Source organism: Equus przewalskii, chromosome 2 (assembly GCF_037783145.1).
Source record: "Equus przewalskii isolate Varuska chromosome 2, EquPr2, whole genome shotgun sequence".
Lineage (NCBI taxonomy): Eukaryota > Metazoa > Chordata > Mammalia > Perissodactyla > Equidae > Equus > Equus przewalskii.
The window spans coordinates 35,740,045-35,748,430 of NC_091832.1; the positions used below are offsets into that span (position 1 = coordinate 35,740,045).

An 8,386-nucleotide genomic window follows, 5' to 3' on the forward strand; every position below is an offset into this window, starting at 1 on the left:
CCCAGGTCACACAGCTATGGAGGCCTGGAAATAGGCTGCCAAGACAAGATAGACTTCAGAGTCCACGCACTACTGCCCCGCAGCACACGTTCCCGCCAAATGGGCCAGTGCAGAGGGGAATGGTTACTTATTCAAGCAAATGGACTCAGTGATCCCCAAAAACATGCCAGAGCCTGGGTCCATCTCAACAAGCTCCACAGGTGGCTACAGCAGGACAGGGGCGAAGGTTAAGCGAGTAAGGCGGGGGTGCACAGGGTCGGATCTTGTCTTATTTAAGATTTTGTTCATCGTGGATTTTTTTGCATTAAATTTGATATTTTAAAATATTGCATTAAATATACCTTGATAGCTGAGATTTTTGGAACCCCCTTCAATTTTGCCCCCAAGGGAACACGTCCCCTCGCTCAAGCCCCAGCCCGGAGTTACAAAGCCTTGCGTCCACGCTGGGTCAGGAGTGGGTCACGATGAGTGTAAATACCCAGCCCCCACCTTTGGGGAGCTCACAAGGTCTTGGGGAGGTGAGACCTAGGTACGCTCAACACCTAGCAGGTACACAAGCAAGCGTGGTTTATGGGAAGCAGCACCAAGTAGGTTTAGGACAGGGTGTCATATCGGTGCCGGATATGGGTCCTGCCTCTGCGGCTTACGAGCTGGGGGAGCTCGGGCAAGTTACTTAACTTCCCTGGGCCTTAACTTCCTCATCTCTAGAATGGGACCAGTGATGGTACCCAGCTCACGGGGCAGGCGTGCGAGGATCCACACCAAGCACTTAGAACAGGATCCCACAGAAAGAACGCCCTCACTGTGTGGCAGCTGTGGTTCTAAACACAAGTACGTGAGTCTTTGAAAATGGTGAGCACCTGGAGAATTTGAAGACAGGAAGGCTGGAGAGGGCTGGAGAATCCCGCTGGCGCTGCCCGGGGGAAGCTGGACTTAAGGTGGAGCTTGACCCACAGCGTGGATGGGAGCAGGTGGGGAGGGGGAGCTATTCTGTAGAAGAGATACCACTGCCTTCTTGGGAAATCTGACCATTTTCTAAATTAATTCATTTTTTTTTTAATTGTGGCAATATGTACATAATGTAAAATTTACCATTTTAAAACCATTTTTGGGTGTAGAGCTCCATGGCATTAATACAGTCACATTCTTGTGCCGCCATTGCTGCCTCCCGTCTCTAGACCTTTTTCCATTTAGCACAACTGAAACTTCACACCCATTCGACACTGACTCCCATTCTCCCCTCCCCCCAGCCCCCGGCAACCACGACTCTACGTTCTGTCTCTGTGAATCTGACCGCTCTGAGTACCTCATGTGAATGGAATTGTACAATGTTTGTCCGTTTGTAACTGGTTTGTTTCCCTTCTCATGATGTCTTCAAGGTTCATCCATGTTGCAGCATAAAATCCGATAGTTTTGCAAGTCCTGGGAACTACCTGGAAATGGATGGATAGATGGATCGATGGATGAATGGGAGGGAGGAAGGAAGGGAGGAAGGACAGATGGAAGGAAGGATGGATGGACAGATGGACGGATGGATAGAAAGATGGATGGACAGATGAATGGACATATGAAGAGACAGATGGAGGGATGGAAGGATGGAGGGATGGAAGGATGCATGGCTGAATGAACAAATGGATGGTTGGGTGGATGATTGGATGGACGGAAGGATGAAAGTCAGTGCTGGCATTCAGGTGGATGGATTAAATGAACAATGGTAAGATAGGATATAGTCCAACCCGGAGTGGCTCACAGCCTGGGTAAGGAGTCAGGAGGGCAAATACTCCCTTGACAATATCACAGGGTCCACCCTGGACACATACACAAAATCCCACTGGGAGGGCATGACAATGCCAGCTGCAGACGTCACAGACACTGCCAGCCTTCACAGCAACACTGCAGACAGGTGGTGAGGGCCAATGCGGGTTTCTCTTTCTTGGGTGGAGGAAAATGAAGCCAGGCACCCCAGACAGAGGGCACAGCATGTGCGGAGGCCCAGAACCTGGAAAGCACAGGACACAGAAGCCATGTTTTGTTTAAAAAGTAAGTCTGGGCCTCTGGAATGGGGAGGGCCTGGGTTGGGATGCAGACGTTGCTAGTCTTGTGATAACCATGTGATGCTAGGCAAGTTGCCTCACCTCTCTGGGCCCCAGTTTCCTGAGCTGGAAATGGGCGTTGCAATAGCATCAGCCTCTCTGAGTGGTTTTGAGGATCCGGTAAGACCATAAAGCTTGAAGTGCGGAGTAAGAGCTCAAGGAAATGTCTCTTCTTAACTCCTCTCCCCGCTTCAGGCCCTTCCCTCCAGGGGGTGTTCAAGGCAGGCTGAGGCCAGCCGGGAGGGGTCTTGCTACACTGCAGAGAGGACTACACCCCAGGGCAGCCATGCAGGTGGCTCCCTCCTGGGACCCCACCTCCACTGCTGACTGGCCGAGCTTTCTCCTCCTCCTCACTCCTTTATTATTCTCTAACGTGCACCTGCCATTGCTTTATTCATGAAGATTTGCATTGATTTTGCCATAAACTGTTATGAATTCAGCTTGTGGAAAAAATAACATTGATCCCCCTGCCTTGCAATTCGTCTCTGAGCTGCAGGGCCTGCTAATGGTTTTCCCAAAGATTTACACGGAGGAGCAGGGGACATGGCTCCAGTCACCCGCTCCGCGCCCCCTCCATCACTCTCAGGATTTTCCCTGATAACTGTGTCACTTTGGTTGAAAACGGGCAGGTTCAGTGACTGCAGACCAGGGGCCCTGCCAGCTGTCACCTGCTCACCGCAGAGGAAGGGAGAAAGGAGGATGGAAGGGTGGGAAGGTAGAGGTGGGAGAAAGAGGAGGCCTGTGGAGCAAAGAAAGGAAGGAGCATTATATTCACCAATCGGCCTCCGTGCACCAGGCACTGTGAACTTAACTTTCCTCATGTGAAGTTCAAAATAATAAAACCGGTGTTGTTAGCTCCGTTTACAACGAGGAAACCGAGGCTCGAAGAGGTCAAACAACAGAGAGGATCACACAGTATACAAGGGACCGAGCCAGCGGTACAGCCCCGATGTGGCCAAGACGTCGTTTCCTCCCCTGGACACATGGGGAACAACACTGCCCAGCATGCCCCCAACAGTGTGGTTGTGCCATTGATGACTTCCGGCCGATGGGACATGGGCAGAGGTGATGCCTGTTGCTTCCAGGCCTGGCCTTGAAACATCCTCCGCCTCTCTATTACCCTGCTTGGAGACCTTGGACAGCGTAGCTGGAACGTGGAGGAGGGCTACCCAGTTGCCATCAGACTATAATATGAGTAAGAAATAACCAGTCATTGTACAAAGCCACAGAGATGCGAGCAGGTCACATTAATCACCCTAACATAGCAGTTGACATTGATTGAGTACTTACCGTGTGCCCGGCACCAGCGCAAGCTCTTTGTATTATTTCCTCATCTAAACGTGACAGCAACCCCAGGAGGCAGCGTTACTATTACAGGCGAGGAGACTGGGGCCCACAGAGGTAAATCCCTGCTCGGGGTCTCAGAGGTGGTCAGAAACGGAGGATGCTCTGGCAAGACAAAGAGAAAAGAGAACCCAGGCTGAGGGCTACCGCTGCCTGAGTTTGAATCCTGGAAGGAGGCAGAGTGGGTGGGCATTGGGGTAGGGGCAGCAACTGTGAAATGTGCCACCATCTTGGCTCGTGATCCCTCACTTTTGTGCACTATTTTCACGAACAGCATTTCTCTTCATTACACTGGGTCCTGAAAGTTATGTACAGAGGAGTTACTGACAAGCAGAACCCCTGCGGCGAACGCCGTGATGCGGGCTGCTGCTCTCTAATTCGGCCACCAGGGAGCTGTGCGGTCTTGACTGGGCACCGTCTCTCTCTTGTCCTCCATTCCCCACTTGCAAAACGAGGAGGAGGTGGACCAGGAGAGCCCCACGACCCAGCGCCAGCACGCCAGGACCAAAGTTCGCGTCTCTGAGAACAGCTGGGCTTGGCTAGACGTGCCTGGGTGCATGGTAAGCCCTGGGCCAGAAGCAGGCTCTTGCCTGGGGTGACGGACTTGTCCTAGAGAAACTTGCAGTGTCTTTGACAATATAATTCCCTCAAGAATTGAGTAGGCTTCCCTTCTATTTGCTTCCAGTCAGTTCCGTGGACAAGTAACCACACCAAAACCTCTACTGGGGATAGTTTTTCTATTTGAAAACCCTTGTCTTTCACTTTCTGGTGTCTTTTTCTTGCTCATACACCTCTCCCAACCCAGAGGACGCCTCCTGGGGGCCACCTGGCACAGTAGGCTTGGCGGGGAGGCAACGCTCTTCTCTGCCCTTTGCTACCGTATTCCATCCTGAGCTCGGACTTGAGTGCCTGGGGGAAGCCTGGAGCTTCCGCCTTCTCCTCCCCATTAAGACTTCCTCCTCCAAATCTCCTTTTATAACCAGCCTGAGATCCTCTCTCTCCTAGGATCGGCTAACCATGAAAGAATAAGCCAGCGCATGTTGCATTCCGAGAGTTTTAGCAGACCTGCTAGAGCCTCAAACGCTGTTGGCACACGACCTGCTTTCAAGACGTCACGGCAATTTCAGACGTCTGCCGTGTCATGAGAAGCACCACCATCTTCCTATTCTGAGACACCCCTGCTTCACCACCTGCTCCTTGACCACTAAGTCAAGCTTCATAGTTTGTGTTGTTACGGCAGTGCCCCACTCTGGTACCAACGCTGGTTTTAGTTAATATACCGACGCGGCTGCTGAACAAAATCCAAAGAAGATGCATTAAACAAGATGGAAGTTTCTCTCTTGGGTAACAGTCAATCCAGCTGACGAGGGAGCTCCTTCAACTTTATTGAAGTTGGCACCACACTCAAACAACTGCAAACAAGCCGGTGGTGGAGAAGGGAAGATTTATGCGATCAGCTAGCAAAATCGGAAGACGGCGGACTCATGTCCTGCAGAACCATCTTAAAATTGGACAGAATCTTGAGGCAGTTGTACAGGGGAAATGGGCAGGGAAGGAGAGGGGTCAGGGATGTCCACCATCTGGTGTGATGGACTTCAAGGCACTTTGTTATCTCGTTCTTCTGTCATTCGTGACAGGTACCAACACGGGTACCTCCTTCTTTCTGGAGGTCACCATGTTCCTGGGGAACTCAGAGAACAAAGTTGTCTTATCACAGCCGAGAGATATGTGTAAGCAGGAGTCACAGAACTACCAGATCACGTATTTTGTAAAAGCGAGAGGTGCTTAATCATCCAGGCGACGTGCAGGCTGGAATGTATGCACAGAGACTAATGAGTCAGGGTCATGGTTATGATATGGCTTCCCGTCCCTGAGATGGCTGCCCTCGTGGAACTTAGGATCCAGCTGTTGTAGAGGGGGCAGGGCAAGCGGAGGGTATTCCCTTTTCTTTTAAGGGCATGACCTGGAAGTTGTTCCTATAACTTCCTGTTAAATTTTATGGGTCAGACCAAATCACATGACCACACGTGGCAACACGGGAGTATGGGAAATGTAGTTTTTACCTGGTGACCACGTGCCCAGCTAAAATTCACCAATTCTACTACTAAAGGAAAAGGAAAGGAATAAATATGGGAGACAATCATCTGCAACAAGGTCAGCCTCCACAGACGGGAGGATGGAAGCTCGGAGAAGAGAAATAAGTCACCCAAGTTTGAAAAAGTGGTAGAACCAGACCTCAGATGCAGCACCCGAGTCCAGAGCCCGTGTGAGTAGCTACAACGCTGATCTGGCTCCTCCACACAGGTAAGGTCCCTAAAACACCACTCAAAGGTCGTGGGAGTTCAGTCAAGGTTATTTTCCCTTCGCCCTGACCCTAGGTAGCCAGGTCCTATAAAAAACAGGCTGCACCACCAGGAAAGTCTTGAAAAGGAAGCGCAGAAAGTAAAGGCTTCTGGAACGTGGTGGGAGGGTTTAGCCAAGTGACGTCATGGGTCTTTAGGCATCTTGGGAAAATAGTATACAGCTGTGTTTCTCAAAGTGCGTTCCACAAAATGCCCTTTGACTTAATTAGGGCTGTGTGGAGCCCGGGGAACTTCACTGATCTTGATGCGCACCAAAGTTTGACCACCGAGGGTTTGTCGTTTACACAAGGTACGTGGCACATGGTCCCCTGTGGCATGGTCACAGGTGGCAGCCGGGCGGGGTAAACGCAACTTCTGACTTGTGAGCCAGATCAACCTGGCTTCAGACTCAAGCTCGCGCCCGCCGTGTGCGTTTGGATGAGTCCCTGCAGCCTCCGTATCCTCAGTGTTCTCATCTGTAAAACGGGGGTGAAAACGCCTGCCTCACAAGATTGCTCATTCATTCAGCAAACATTTATCGAGCATCTGCTATGTCCAAGTACTGTCCCAGGCAATAAACAGAACAAGTCAGACCCCTGCCCTCGTGGAGCTTACACTGTAGCGGGGAGAGAGAGATTAGACAACAAAGACAAGAAAAAGGTGTTGATTGTCAGATGGTGGTAAGTCCTGTAGAGAAGAACGCAGCAGGAAAGACGATGGAAACTGTGGTGGAAGGCATTTTTAGATCAGGTGGCCGAGGAAGGCTTCACGGAGGAGGCGATGTTTAAAGGAGTCATGCAGGTAACCAGAGAGAGGCATTTCCAGGGGAGGGATCAGCATGGTTCTGAGGAAGGCACAGGCCTGGCGTGTTTGAGCAGCAGCCAGGGAGCCGGTGTGGCTGGAGCAGAGACAGCGAGGGGAGAAGAGCAGGAGAGGGGAGGATACGAGGGGCCAGATAATGAAGGGCGTCCTGGACGCTGTGCGGGCTTTGGCCCTATTGTTGAGGACACAGAAGCCATCGGAAGGTTCAGAGCAGAGAAGTGACATGACGGGGCTTATATGTTAACAGAATCTTTCTGATTGATGTGCAAAGAATGTTCTCCAAGAGGCCAGGAGGAAGCTCAGTCAGGGAGCTGCTCCAGTAGGTACAGGGGAGAGAGAAGCTGAGAAGATCAGGTGAGAAGATGTGGGCAAAGGGCCTGGCTCATGCTCTGCCATTGCTCCCCACCACGTTCCAGCTCACAGGGCTTGTCAGGCGACCCCAAAGCCTCACCCAGATGCCCCGCTTAAAGAAGGCGCGTCTGCCCAGCCCCCGGAAACCTGCAAGGGTTTCTCTGCAGCTTGGGCCCCTCAGCCCCTGACCGGTCCCTGCGGGAACCTGGGCTGGGGTGTGTGTAGGGAACGGGAGACACGTGGGGGTGTTTCCGTGTCCAGCCCTCTCACACGAGGCTTCGTCTCGTGGAGCTCTTCCACCGACACGAGCCCAGGGAGTCAGCAGGAAGGCCCACTGCGGCCACTCCGAGGTGCTGCAGACCCAACCCCGGGAGGGCAACACAGCTCGCTGATCTTTGTAGCTTCCACAGGCTCCCGTGATGTGTCTCTGCTTCGGCCTCTTGCAGGCCCAACTCACTGAGACTGGTCCCCCACACGCCAAGGGGGGAGGTGGAGGGGTGGGGACGGAGAGGGCTACTGGCAGCACATGTGCCTGAGCAGCTGTGCGGTGCTTTCTCAGTGTGTGCGTGTTGGCTTGTACACCTGTGTGTGGGTGGAGCGTGGGGGTGGGTTTCCCTCTCCCATTTCCTGGTTCACCTGTGCGTGTGCCTGGCTGCACAGAGTATCGACTTCTCCCCATCTATATGTTCATGAGTAGATGCATATATGTGTGCACGTTGGCATACGGATCTGCGCATGCCTACACGTCTGAGGGCGAATCTAGATTTGGGGCGTAAGTGGGGGTTCACGCTTATGTGTTCATGGTACTGCTAAGGTGCATTTGCATGTGTGTGTGCCTGTGTGCGTGTTCCTGTGTGCATTCATGACTCTGATTCCATAGGGATGCAAGAAGGTGCCCTGTGCCCACACCCCCAGGGGTGTAGGAACCCTGCCTGTCTCATTGGTGGCTGGAAGGGCCCCCTGTCCCCATGGGAGACGTGAGGCTGGGTGGACAGCAGAAGCAGGTGAATCCTTCTAGCAATTTGATTTTTTTCCTATTTGGGGAACATCTGCAAGGACTGGGGTCAGGGCTGGTCCACAGAGCAGCGTCTGCACGCTAAGGAGGGGGAAAGGAACAAGATCCGGGACGCAGGAGAGGGGAGAAGGAGGCGAGAGACAGAAGGAAGAGAAATTGGGGGAGAGAGAGGTAGCCAACTGAATAAAGATCGGTTCTGTTGAAAAGTTGAAAAATTCTACCAAACTAGGTAACAGGTGTTTCATGTAACATCCATCCAATCATGCATTTGCTTGTCTATTTTTCACGCAGAACACTCGAATGTCGCTATTCCTGACCCACCCCCACCCTCCCCCCACCCAGTCCCGCATTTTAAGTCCTGCTTCCCTTGCACTGTTGGCGACACATCTCGAAATTCTGAGAGACCCCCAGCCAGGGAC

The 8,386-nt window shown here is 52.3% G+C and overlaps 1 long non-coding RNA gene across 1 annotated transcript; it reads left to right on the forward strand.

Annotated features, from left to right (window-relative positions):
• The first annotated feature begins 1,920 nt into the window (after window positions 1–1,920).
• LOC139078763 (uncharacterized) lies at window positions 1,921–6,090 on the forward strand. Its single transcript, XR_011531808.1, has 3 exons — window positions 1,921–2,040; window positions 5,548–5,741; window positions 6,010–6,090. It is a non-coding gene; the product is annotated as an uncharacterized lncRNA (long non-coding RNA).
• The last annotated feature ends 2,296 nt before the right edge of the window (window positions 6,091–8,386 follow it).